The sequence below is a fragment of the Triturus cristatus genome, chromosome 2_2 (assembly GCF_964204655.1).
Source record: "Triturus cristatus chromosome 2_2, aTriCri1.1, whole genome shotgun sequence".
In the NCBI taxonomy this organism is placed as follows: domain Eukaryota; kingdom Metazoa; phylum Chordata; class Amphibia; order Caudata; family Salamandridae; genus Triturus; species Triturus cristatus.
The window spans coordinates 406,175,282-406,189,076 of NC_140582.1; positions in this window are offsets into that span (position 1 = coordinate 406,175,282).

Below are 13,795 nucleotides of genomic sequence, written 5' to 3' on the forward strand. Positions count from 1 at the left end.
CCGTAGGTATAGGGGACCGCCCTTAGTGGGGCGCTGGCATGCCTCTCAAACCCTCTTGTTCCACCGGACTGCGGAACTCCCTAGACCTCCCCTGTGGATCTGGGATGGAGGAGGTCCAGGGTAGAGGGTACCCAACCTTGAGTGGAAAGACCCCTGCAAGCCCAACCCAAATGTGCCTTTAGATCCGAGTTGTGTGGGTAGGACCAGTATGAGCCCCTTCTAGCATGGCTGCTGCTAGGCTCCAATGTCATAACACAGTTCAACACCATGCACTGTTTCTTATCTGACGGTGGCAGCGCAGGCTCAGGAGCATCTTCCCTTCCGCGCGGGCACGATATGCAGCATGAGCGACCTCGGCCTCCGACTCCGTACAGGAACATGCCCAGGGGTTCGCCTCCTCCATGTCGCTGCTGCGGTGCACAAACATCCCTCAGCAGATCTGGCCCCAGCCGTCCGCGGCGGTGAGCCACAACTTTCAATTGACTCCCGTGGGAGACCGCGATCCTGACCGGTCATCATTATTGGTATGAGCAGGGGAGCCACGTCGGAGAGTCCCCAGGAACTCCTCCGCCTGCCGTGGAGTGGTGCAGATTATCGCACGGCCTCGGTGCCGTATCCGTAGTTTGGCTGGGTATAGCAGGGCGTACTCTATGTTCTCTTTGCGCAGCTTCTGCTTCACCTGGACATATTTCCGCCTCGCTTCTTGTAACGCCAGGGTGAAGTCCGGATACATGGAGAACGAGTTTCCTTCATATTGCAGGTCCGGGACGTCTCGAGCTCTCCGTAAAGCTGCATCGCGGTCACGATAATTAAGCAATCTTGCCACTATGGGTCGCGGCGGTGCGTCCACCAAAGGCCGAGGACCCAACGACCTATGCGCCCGTTCCACTATTAGGTGCGCCGAGAAGGAGGTCGCTCCCAGAGTGGAGGTTAGCAGCCGTTCCACGTAATCTTCCATGCGCCCCGTGGCCGTGGTCTCCGGAATACCTATCAGGCGGATATTATTTCTTCGGCTGCGCGCCTCTAAGTCCTCATTCTTGGCCGCAATCACTTTTAGCAGCTTATCCATTTGCGTCATTTGTGTGGCCATAGCGGTGGAGGTGTCCTCAGTGGCAGAGATCCGTCTCTCCGCTTCCTTAATCTGCTCCTCATGTTTATCCACTTTCAGCACTAAGAAGTCGAGCCGGGTATTCATGGTATCCATTTTCCCGGAGAGGGCGTTTAAGCTCTGCTGCATCACTATGAGCATGTTCTTTAATTCTTCACTGGGGTTAGGCTCGGTTGGATTCGTCTGCACCGGGCCAGGCTCACCCACCTCCTCAGCGGCGGAACGCGTGGCCATCTTCTTTTGCTCAAAGGGCAGTTTAGATTGCCGTGCATCAGCTTTCCCCATGGTGCTGCCCCAGCGCGCGCCCGTTAATTAAGGTGGCCCACGGGAGCCACACAGCAAAATATCTTCTCCGATGCACTAGCTGCCTGATAGTACTACTATCCGTACCTCCCAGCCTCCTTGTTAGCTGCTGTTTCGTATGACTAGACCTCCCTCTGTCGCGCTTGTTCTTAGGCCCTGTCTGGCATGGTGTGGGCACCCCTCCTCAGCATATCGCCTGTTCTCCGATTATGCACATACATGTGCCTCCTTGCCAGTCCTTGTCGTGCCGCAGACAGGCCCTCGATCACCTCTGGCTTCCCTCCCGTGATATTCAGCAAATGTCTCAATGGGCCTCAGACAATGCGTCGCCCTCCGTCGCCCCCTTGCCGATGCGGCAGCAGACAGGCGATCGTCCCGCCGTCAGTTCTCCAAGGCACCGCTCCGCCCTCCGCTCTACAGACCTCAAAGTCCGCAGCAAATCGCCGGCGCCCAGGGCTGCCCGCCCGGCGCTGCACCCACAAGCCCTCACCTCACAGGCTCAGCGACGCCATCACGGCCAGGGCCACCAGGGCACCTATCCAGAGGGGGGCGAATACCTCCAGGCCCCAAGGCGGCCCCCGCCGCCACCTCCACTCTCGGCATGGGGGGTCGCCGGGACGGCAGTCGTCCACGAGGTACGTCAGCAAACAGGCAGTCACGGCAAGGAAGCTCCGTTTGGCTCTTTCTCCAGTAGCTCCGACGAGGTGGGGCCGCGACGCTTCTAGCGGAGCTCCGGGCCATGCCCAACGTGGGTGCCACGGCGCTCGAGTAGCCACATCAGCCGCAAGGAGCCTCCAGCAGAAGGGGCTGTCCCGTCCCCTGGCGTCAGTTATGCCCAATATCATCGTCGGGGATACAGCAATCGGCTCAAAACTTGTGTCGAGTGTTCAGCCCAGTGTCCGCCGCAGGTGCACCAGCATATCGACGGTGGGCGAGGGGTCCGTGGGTGGATAATTGATGCTTAATCAGGTCGGGCAGCCGGAGCCTCACATCAGCGCGGCCATCTTGGTCCGGCGCCACCTAGCGCCCCCTGTTACACAATCTTGAGGTAGTGACACCATATTCTCTTTGGTTTTGGCAAAGTGTTATAGTGGCTGCCTCTCTCTATTAAGGTTGATGGTAGTAATGGCCACTTTAGTCTAATACAGTGAATGACTCTAGAAAGTAGTCAATTGAAAGAATAAGTCTTGGCGCTATCTAGAAGAATTGATGATAAAAAATTCAGATTGGTCTGCAAAATCAGTCTGATACCAGTCTGATACCAACACTCATTCTGTAGGAAATGGGATTCACATATGGGACAGGTGGGGGCAACAGCGTCTACAGAATTGGTAAACCAAATATGGCATTCAATCATGTTGATCATCCCTGAATGAAACTACATCCACAGAAATTGAGAGTGAGCCCAGCTTTATCCAGTAGTGTCCCATCAGCGATATACATCTTCAATGTACCTATATTGAATCAAAATGCAAGATAATGAATCATTGAAGAAAAAGGTATTTTGTTCATAAGACAGAGTTAGCAATGCTCCTCCATTATACGGTTCGATCTTGTATTTGTTAAGCACCACTCTCTTCCTAATGAGTGACAAGTAACAGAATTATATTGTGCTGAGAATGACCTCTGATGACTTAGCAGAAGGACTGGTGACCCTCAATTTATGTACTACCCCTAACTGTCTTGCGATTCAATTTAAGTTTACTTAGCCACCCATACTACATCCCTCTCATCCATCAGGTGAACCCAAGAGGGGTTTTCAGTCTATAAGGAGTGGTGAGACATTTACAACATTATTAAATACTAGTCTGAATTCATGTCTGGCTGAGATAGATGGACAGAAGGAAGCTGATCTTCCATTTGGTGTTGACACAGCCTTAGCCAGCACCCCTTCATTTAGAGTTGATCAGGTATTTATCCATCCCTATGGTGAGAAGTTGTTAGGTACCTGTGACAACGCAGCAGCCGATCCGCATCCGGAGTGCCCCGGGGGCGCTCCCACGTCCCGACTGGTGCTGACGCTGCCGCCAGAAAGGGGGCGGAGCTTACATGCGTATGAAAACCCGGAAGAGGAAGGAGGTGGGCGTGGAGGCGAGGAGACGGAGACATCCACAGGAGACGGCGAGACAGTGAACGAGGAAGCAGACGAGGGAGACCAGAGCATCGGGACGGAGACGAAAGAAGAGGAGGTCGACACCCGGACGCCCAGCGGACGCCGAGAGGAAGCGGACACGAGGGCGCAGGCGAGCCCCGAGGAGGACGCGCTGGACGAGGCGACCGGGTCCCTGTCAGCGGGCTCCGGTTTCAGGCGAGTAGTGGGAAACACAGGGAAATCGGTGATTGGGTGGTGGACAAGGGAGGCGGGTTTCTCCGGTCTATAGCTGGGTGGGTTGTGGTACCTTGGACATACGGGAGAGTTTTGGTGTAACTCAATACCCCGACCCGATCCCTGACTTGTGTGACAGTCCAAAAGGGGGAGGAAAGACGCGGGGAGGCAGACAGAGACAATTGGGAAAACCCTGAAGGAAGGGGCCCAGGAAGGAAAGGGGAGTATACCCCTGACAGTGCAAGAACCCACCTACACCTAGGGAGAAGTATCCCTGAGTAAACATAGGTAGCACAGGGCGAGAGTAGGCCACCACACAGGTTTTCCTAACCGCCTGTCCTTTTCTTTCTCCGAGGGGACGCCTGGAGACGCCAGCCCCACGGGACAACCATTGGAAGGACTGAGAACCCAGAGGGACGATCGACGGAGAAAAGGGACCACTTGGACCTACGGGAAAGCTTCATCCTGCTATTTCTGTCCTATGTTGGGTTTAATAAAGCCTCTTTTCCGCATCAAGTAGTCCTTTGCCTCTGTGGTCGTTCACAGTGGTGTCAGAAGTGGGATTGCTTCTACCCATACGCCATGACGCAACCCATCGGATTAGACGAGATGCTAACGCAGTTGGCGGAAGGACAGCGACACTTACAACTGGTGATGGAGGCCCAGTCCACGGAAGCCAAACGCGACAGAGAAAACCTACAGGAGGCGCTCCAAACCCAAGCCGGTCTCATGGTGCAAAATCAAGTTGTCCAGGACACGGCCATCCAGAAACTAACGGATACCATTGCAAGCACCAAAGTTCATCCCAATGTCCCAAGCTCTGTCCTGCAGAAGTACCGGGCAGGTGAAGACCCGGACTTCTTTTTTACGAACTTCGAGCGAGTAGCCAGTACTGCCCAATGGCCTGTGGAAAGGTGGGGCCAATACATCGCCCCTTTGTTGTCCGGGGACTTACAGACGGCGTATCAGGCTGCTAACCCTGGAGGCCAAACACCCTACGACACGATAAAGAAAACGATCCTGGAGAGATTAGGATGCGACCCGGAACACTATCGTGCCCGGTTTCGGAGGGAAAAGTGGCAAGCACAGGACAATCCCCGGGCCTTCTACTATCGCATCCAAGACCTCGGGACTAGGTGGCTACAGCCTCACTCCTCCAGCATGGACGACGTCATGGAGAAAATACTCCTTGAACAGTTCATAGATGGTCTCCCGACACCCACCCGGCTCTGGGTCCGGCAACACCCCAACCTTACGGTGGCCTCTGCCATCGAACTGGCCTGTGCGTATCAAAGGAACCCTGAAGCAAGATCCTTCACCCCCCGGCTCCCGACCACTCTCATCCATCGCTGGAGAGCAAACACCCCTAGTCCCTCCACTCCTGCCCCTCGTCCCCTCATCGACCCCCGGTTCTTGCCTCGTCCAACCCCTAAAGAAGGACTACAGGGGCCCCAATGTTTTCATTGTGCGGAATGGGGTCACATCTCCCGCAATTGTCCACAGAAACAGGGCAGCACTGAACCCATGGACGTAGGGTACACAAGGGGGAGGATACTCTGGGCAGGGGACGGGAAAAAGGCATACCACCTGATCCTACGAATCAACGACGTAGACACCAAGGTCCTCATAGACTCAGGATGTAGACACTCGGTCATCTCCAGCGAACGGATACAACCCTACCAGTGGCGGACGGGAGAGACCGTCTCCATCACTTGTGTCCATGGGGATCAGAAAAACTACCCCGTCGCGGAGGTTTGTCTCGGCCAGGGAGAAACCAAGGAAGGGATTAAGGTGGGAGCCATCCCACAGATGGTGGAGGAGATGATCATAGGGACTGACTACGCGCATTTCCCCTCCCTGCTCACGAGAGCCATCACAGAGAAAGACACCAGAGGCTGGCTACAAGACGCCCCTCTTTATAACACCGAGTTACAGGCAGGTAGGTGTAAAACAAAGAAAACCCGCAAAGAAAAACGCGAACAGAGTAGGCTTATGGTCCTGAACGGTCTGTCTAACACAGCCTCTTCCTCCTCCCTAGGCACCGCCTCACCTCCCCGACCCCCACTCAGCTTTAGGGCTGAGCAAAGAGAAGATCCGGCATTGGGACAGGCCTGGGCCCGAGCAGCAGCAGGCGAAGAGAGTCAGGTAGGCCCTTCTTTTGTTATACAAAAAGGACTGTTATACAGAGTTGTTACAAAAACCGGAGAAACGGTCAGGCAGCTCCTGGTCCCTGTCTCGTTTCGTGACCAGGTGCTCTATTTGGCTCACAACCAAGCCGGAGGGGGCCACTATGGGAGGGAGAAAACTGAGGAATACCTATTGCGGCGGTTCTACTGGCCCGGGGGTTTTTCTGACATTAGGAGATATTGCACTGCTTGTCCCACCTGTCAAATGACCAACCCTCCTCATATCCCCAAAGCTCCACTACAGCCCCTTCCAATCATTGATGTACCCTTCTCCCGTGTTGGCATGGACCTGGTAGGCCCATTGCTCGCGTCGGCACGTGGCTATAGGTACATCCTAGTATTAGTCGACTACGCGACCCGCTACCCAGAGGCCATCCCTCTCACAAGTATGACCACCAGTAGCGTAGCCCAAGCCATGATTACCTTCTTTAGCCGTGTGGGGTTTCCCCGGGAACTCCTCACCGACCAGGGAACGCCCTTCATGTCTCGCCTGATGGCCCAGATCTGTACCCTACTGGGGGTGCGCCAGATCCGCACCTCCGTCTATCAGCCCCAGACGGATGGCCTCGTTGAGAGGTATAACCACACAGTAAAACTCATCCTAAGGAAAACCATTTCCGAGACAGGAAGAGACTGGGATAGACAACTACCGTTAACCTTGTTCGCCATACGAACACACACACAATCCTCTACAGGATTTAGCCCATTCGAATTGGTGTTCGGGAGAAAGCCTAGAACCCTGGTGGATATGGCAGCCGAACAGTGGGAGGAGGAAGAAGACGAGGGAAAACCTCTCCTCGCGTATACCACACAGCTAAAAACCCGTTTAGCGACTCTCTGGAACCAGGTGAGGGAGAACCTCGACGGGGCTCAGCACAGGCAAAAAACGGTCTATGACCGGAACACCACCCTTAGACACTTTAACGTGGGGGATAAAGTCCTGCTCCTTCTGCCCTCCTCGGATAACAAACTCTCGGCTCATTGGCAAGGGCCGTACTCAGTCCTTGCCCAAATCACCCCTGTCACCTACAGAGTAGCCGTCCCACACAGCGGCGACAAAGGGCAGATATACCATGTGAACCTGTTAAAACTGTGGGTAGATAACACAGACGGCCCACGTAAGCCCGCCCCCGCCCTACTCGTCACGGACAGCACACCGTTGGACATTTCCTTCCCCTCCCTGGGCAACGCACCGGTCCTCAACACCATACCCAAGGGACCCCACTTGAACCCCGAGCAGAACCAGGCCCTCTTACAACTCCTTCGGCGCTATCAGGACGTGTTCTCCACCAAGCCAGGGAGGACAACCCTCGTACACCACGAAATACGGACTGAGGGGGCAACACCAATAAGACAACGACCCTATCGTATCCCAGAGGCCAGGCGACAGATCGTAGAATCAGAAGTGCAGGACATGCTCGCGGCGGGTATCATTCAGCCCTCCTGTAGCCCTTGGTGCTCACCCATCGTATTGGTGCCCAAACCCAACGGCACTGTCCGCTTCTGCATCGATTATCGGCGCTTAAACGCCGTATCCCGATTTGATTCCTATCCAATGCCCCGGGTCGACGAAATGCTCGACCGCTTGGGAACAGCACGATACATGACAACGCTGGACCTAACGAAGGGCTACTGGCAGATAGCCCTAGCACCAGACGCCCGTGAAAAAACAGCCTTCGCCACCCCTTTGGGTTTATACCACTTCCGGGTGCTTCCCTTTGGGTTGCACGGAGCCCCTGCCACCTTTCAGCGGTTGATGGACGTAGTACTAAAACCTCACCATGAGTATGCAACCGCCTATCTTGACGACATAGTCATCTTTAGCACAACCTGGGAAGAACACCTAACCCATATTGAGGCTGTTCTCAGTGGTCTTCGGGACGCCGGCCTCACTGCCAACCCGGACAAATGCATGATTGCCACAGACAACATAAAATTCCTGGGTTACCACGTACACCAAGGACATATCAGACCACAAGTGGATAAGGTACATGCCATCCAAGCCCTGAGCAGACCGACTACGAAACGAGGTATCCGGGCGTTCCTGGGGCTTGTGGGGTACTATCGTCGTTTCATCCCCCGGTTCTCCGAAGAGGCCGCCCCTCTCACGGACATGTTAAAAAAGACACAACCCAACACAATCCGTACATGGACCCTCGAACAGACCCGCAGTTTCAACACCCTGAAAACCCGGTTATGTAACGATCCCCTCCTGATCTGTCCGGATTTCACCCGCCCGTTTACACTCCAAACGGACGCCTCTGACAGGGGCTTGGGAGCGGTCCTTTCTCAGGTTGCCGCCTCAGGGGATTCCCATCCCATTGTCTACCTGAGCCGCAAACTCCTTCCCCGGGAGGCGCACTATTCCACTGTGGAGAAGGAATGTCTGGCGATCCGGTGGGCGGTACAAGCGCTGCAGTACTACCTCCTGGGTCGCCCTTTTACCCTATTGACAGATCATGCCCCTCTTGTGTGGTTGGCTACACACAAGGACACCAACCCCCGGGTTCTGCGATGGTTCTTAGCACTCCAACCTTTTTCCTTTCAGGTGGCCCACGGGCCGGGTCGTCAGCAGCTCAACGTGGACTTCCTCTCCCGCTGCCAGGAGTCCTCATGGCCCGAGCGGCCATGCCGGGAGGGGATGTTCTGTGACAACGCAGCAGCCGATCCGCATCCGGAGTGCCCCGGGGGCGCTCCCACGTCCCGACTGGTGCTGACGCTGCCGCCAGAAAGGGGGCGGAGCTTACATGCGTATGAAAACCCGGAAGAGGAAGGAGGTGGGCGTGGAGGCGAGGAGACGGAGACATCCACAGGAGACGGCGAGACAGTGAACGAGGAAGCAGACGAGGGAGACCAGAGCATCGGGACGGAGACGAAAGAAGAGGAGGTCGACACCCGGACGCCCAGCGGACGCCGAGAGGAAGCGGACACGAGGGCGCAGGCGAGCCCCGAGGAGGACGCGCTGGACGAGGCGACCGGGTCCCTGTCAGCGGGCTCCGGTTTCAGGCGAGTAGTGGGAAACACAGGGAAATCGGTGATTGGGTGGTGGACAAGGGAGGCGGGTTTCTCCGGTCTATAGCTGGGTGGGTTGTGGTACCTGGGACATACGGAAGAGTTTTGGTGTCCCTCAATACCCCGACCCGATCCCTGACTTGTGTGACAGTCCAAAAGGGGGAGGAAAGACGCGGGGAGGCAGACAGAGACAATTGGGAAAACCCTGAAGGAAGGGGCCCAGGAAGGAAAGGGGAGTATACCCCTGACAGTGCAAGAACCCAACTACACCTAGGGAGAAGTATCCCTGAGTAAACATAGGTAGCACAGGGCGAGAGTAGGCCACCACACAGGTTTTCCTAACCGCCTGTCCTTTTCTTTCTCCGAGGGGACGCCTGGAGACGCCAGCCCCACGGGACAACCATTGGAAGGACTGAGAACCCAGAGGGACGATCGACGGAGAAAAGGGACCACTTGGACCTACGGGAAAGCTTCATCCTGCTATTTCTGTCCTATGTTGGGTTTAATAAAGCCTCTTTTCCGCATCAAGTAGTCCTTTGCCTCTGTGGTCGTTCACAGTACCTTACTGGAAGTTCCAGTATTAGACAGCTTGGGGACCCCAAGTACTCCGGATGTGATAAACCATAGTGTTCATCTGCAGAAGGATGCAGCTGATGTTCATAGTCTGCAATTGTGGTCATAACATGTAGCAGGAACGAAGTCTAGTTTTAATTACCTGATATGGGGTGCCTTCATTGATTATTTCCATAGTTATGTTTTTCAAGAAACCTGGGAATTATTGCTAGTTTACAAATCTGGTTGTTTAAACGTGAGTGTTGTCGTGAGATCATCAGACCCTGGTCATCCATCTGGAGGACTGGCCATTTGGATAAAATCATCCTTATCCTGTAAAATCCAGACCTTGGATAGAAGACCTTGAAAGAAATTGAGTTATAGGTTGAGGGGGTTGGAAGCATCAATGAGAACAATCTGTAAAGTATTTGTGCAACACTTCAAACAGTCCTAAAGTGAAAACACAACACAAGAAAAATCACAAAGCTATTCAATTTGAAAGATTTTAGTGAAAGTAGCAACTAATGTTTGCCAAAATTTCACTCAGGCATGCCGTTAAAACCGGGATTCCTGGTTGTCTGGTGTATGCACGCAGGGCAGGCAGGAACCACTACTCTAGTCAGGGTAAGATGGAACCTGTGCTCATCCTCTATTATCTTGGCATAGAGCAGCCAGGCTTATCTAAAGAGGCAGTGTGCAAAGTATTTATGTAATACACACAATGAATGCACCACAAAAAGACTCCACACAGGTTTATAAAAATAGGTATTATATTATAAACAACAATAATCCAACGTATAGATGTAGAGATTTTGAATAAATGCATTAAAGTGCTTATAAGCAAGTGGTGCAGAAAAGTTATTTTAGGTCATGCTGGACCGCGACAACGTCAAAGTTTGGGTCAACCTCATGAGAGCACAGATTGGCTACAGGACCCACGCAGGCCCCAGTGAGCAAAGTACCTTTCCTGCTAGCAAGCAATGAAATACATCGATCTTCTCCATGCAGTGAAGGCAATGTGTTGTTTCTGATTCACACATTAGGGTCAAAGTCAGTCCTCGCGGTTGGGACCTCAGATCAGTGCTGCATTGCCATTGAACCTTGCAGTTGATTTGATGCATTGATATTGAGCCATGTGGGGCTGTCTCCTGATCGGCACTGCATCAGCGTAGGACTCACAAAAGGCAGAATACAGCAGCACCAGCAGAACTGCAGGAAGTCTTTTATCTCCCAGAGACTTTAGAAAACAGGAGGCAAGCTAGCAAGCCATTGGAGAACAATTGGAGGGAAGGCAGAGTCCAGCTCTCCATCAGTAGAGGCAGGGAGCAGCAGGTAGCAGGGCAACAAACAGAAAAGTAGTCCATCCAGAAAAGCAGCCCAGATTTTCTGACAGAGACTCAGTTCAAGATCCAGAAGCGTGTGATTTTAGGGGGTCCGATATCTAGTACTTAAACCCAAAAGTGCTTTTTTATGTAGGGGGTGACTTTACAGCATCTATCTGAAGTGCACACACATCCCTTTCAAGCCAGCCTTTCTGCCAAGCTAAATGTGGGGGGTAATCAGTCTTTTGTGTGTAAACAGGACACTACCTTGAAATGTGAGTGTCAGCCCCTACCATTGCTCCCTGCCCAGGAAGACCCATCACAATGCAGATGAGTGCTCAGACTGCAGATGAGCCTCACCTTCCGGTGTTTGTGGCTGTCTAGAAGGAATATACAAAGTGTAGCTGTCACCTACCCAAGACGTGTATTGGACATAAACTGCAAAGTACATTGAGCTATAAGCACAGAGAAATGTCCACTTTCTAAGAGGGGCATTCCTAAAACAGTAATGTTAAATCCAAACTCACCAGTAAGGAGGATTTATCATTACCATTCCAACCATATGAGACATGAAAACTGATCAGGAACTAAAGTTTAAAAGTATATTAAGGAATTCTCAATGCTGACCTATGATAAGAGTAGGCATTACAGTAGTGAAACAATAATGTAGTTGTTTGTCACTACAATGACATGTAAAACTTAAAAGTACATGTTTTACCTTTTACTTACACAGCACCCTGATCTCAGTGCCACCTATTGCCTACCTTAGTGGTGACCTATGTGTAATAGCCGGGGAGGTTAAGGCTTGGTAAGTGGTTTTAAATGCCATATCAAAGTGGCAGCAAACTGCACCCACATGCCTTGCCATGACAGGCCTGGGACAGTTTGAAAGGCTACTTGTGTGGGTGGCACAGCCTGTGCTACAGGCCCACTAGTGACATTTATATTACAGACCCTGAGTATACGGTATACCACTTTACAAGGGACATATAATTCAACTAAATATGCCAAATGGGTGTAAACCAATTATACCATGTTTAGAGGAGAGAGCACATGCACTTAACTACTGGTTAGCATTGGTAAATTGCCCAGAGTCGTAAAGCCAACAAAGAGAAGGTCAGAAAAAGAGGAGGAGAAAGGCAAGAAGTTTGCAGTGACACTTCATAGAGGGACTTTTCCAACACATGCAACAGAAAATTATGCAACTTTCACACACCTCTAGTGATAAAGAGTCAACACAGAAATGAACAAGAAGAATAACATGTCCTAGCTGCACTTTAAATCAAGAGGGTATATAGGGTTTTATCTAACTGTATTGTGGAAATATGGATTTTTATGATCAGTTATGTCCCCTATCTTGGACCCCAACGGTTTCATGTATAAATCACAAGTACATGTATGTTCCCTCCAGTTCCAGTTATGAAGACGCAAATACATGTGCGTCCACCGTTAACATGTCCTCTTTCAGATCCGCCATGAATGGGCCGGATATTCCATTCCTAAGTACGAAAGGCCACCGGCTTTATATGGTTCACTTATGCTATTTTTCAGTCCAGGCGAGTAGGCCCTGATTCTGCCATCAAGCCTTTTCCTGCCTTCTGCCTCTGAAAGCTCCAGTCTGAGCTCGCATCTGTATCCATGAACTTTGTCCTACTCCCTGCGCGGCTAACGGTGCCTGACTCGACCTGTCTGCTTGCCAAGAACTGTATTTCACCTTGTGATTATCTGCTCCGCTCCCTATCCAATGCATTCCTGTCTAGTAGTTTAAGTAAACATTCTTCCAGCTACCGAGCAAAAGGCCCGGCTTCTCTGTCCTCATGCAAGTAATTCATAGCCCTGTTACCATGGAATATTCCTACCCCCTCGCATTTAGTGTAGACACTTAGACGCTTGTACACGCACTCACAGTCAGTATAGAATAGATTTTGTTCGAGAGACCTTTCTTTTTGGATAACACAGTTCTTTAAACATAGGATATTAGATATGATTTGGGATTAGGTTGACATAACCCCAGACTTTTGTCTCCACATGTAGAGCTAAATGTCAAGTCCCTTTCTCCCTCTAGTTGCACGTCTATCACACGTCATGCGACTGCGCACGCATCTCTGCCAAATATTTCTGCTGACATTGCAGGATTCTCCAGGTATCCACCCACACATGACAAATTACCCATTATCATCAAGTGGACGCCCACATGGACGCCCACCTTCACGCCTACTTACACGCCCACATGCTCTTATCTCATTCTCTCTTGCTCTTTTGCTTACGTACAATTGAGAAATGTATATATACTGTACTCTGTGAATAATGTTTTGAGAATATATTGAGAATACTTTTGAGCCCCTTTCCAGATCCAATTTTGGTGATGGAAATATTCTCCCTTTGACTCGAGTTATTGGAATAAATCCCTTTATGAACCTGATACCACAGACTCAGCCTCTTGCTTTATGCATGATCTTATTTATATTTTAAAAGTCTGAGAGCGTAATATTTTATTTACCACATAATGGCGCCCGAACAGTTTAATCTCTTTCCCCACACGCCGGAGATGAAGGTCCAGTTTTGCCCCCTTCCACAGCCGTGATGGACTTCAAGCGCGCACGTCGCGGGTCTTCCCGCCAACTCCCTCAGGCCAACGAAGGGGACAGACTGCGACCAGGCATCCATACGAGGCGGTGAGGAACGCAGATTGTCCTACCCAGAGCCCACCTGCGAGAGAGCTGTGTCCGAGGTATACAGAGGCCCACCAGATTCCGAAGTTCCGAAGTATCCAGGTCACGAGTAGAGTCCAGTCCAGTCCGGTCCAGTCCAGTTCAGTCCAGTTCAGTTCCGAGGCCTTCCGTTCCGAGCTACCCGGTGAGTACCATTGCCGGGGAGGCGTTCTGACGTGCACATAGGTTGTGCCGGTCAAGACGGGTTTGGGTACACAAATCCGGTCTGCACTGTTTCAGCAGTGTATCTGTACTGTTTAGCAGTATATCTAGTA